The 353-nt window shown below is 71.7% G+C and overlaps 1 protein-coding gene across 1 annotated transcript in view; it reads right to left on the reverse strand.

Annotated features, from left to right (window-relative positions):
- LOC105823612 (PI-PLC X domain-containing protein 1-like) overlaps positions 1-353 on the reverse strand; it is an 85198-nt gene that overhangs the window by 84395 nt on the left and 450 nt on the right. The gene's annotated exons all lie outside the window — the stretch shown is intronic.

The raw sequence follows: 353 nt of genomic DNA on the forward strand, positions 1-353 counted from the left end.
TCCCGACACACACTCGGGCCGCGGGAGTGCGTAACCCTAACCCTAACCCCGTCCCCGCGGACTCTGGGCCACCGGGAGGTGGGCGCTCACCTCCCCCCCCGGGACCTCCTGCGGAGACACCAGCACTTCCGGACACACACTCGGGCCGCGGGAGTGCGTAACCCTAACCCTAACCCCGTCCCTGGGGGTCCCTGGGCCACGGGGAGGTGGGCGCTCATCTCCCCCCGCCCCGGGACCTCCTGGGGAGACACCAGCACTTCCCGACACACACTCGGGCCGCGGGAGTGCGTAACCCTAACCCTAACCCCGTCCCCGCGGACTCTGGGCCACCGGGAGGTGGGCGCTCACCTCCC

The sequence above is a fragment of the Propithecus coquereli genome, unplaced genomic scaffold (genome assembly GCF_000956105.1).
Source record: "Propithecus coquereli isolate 6110/MARCELLA unplaced genomic scaffold, Pcoq_1.0 Scaffold681, whole genome shotgun sequence".
Classification (NCBI taxonomy): domain Eukaryota; kingdom Metazoa; phylum Chordata; class Mammalia; order Primates; family Indriidae; genus Propithecus; species Propithecus coquereli.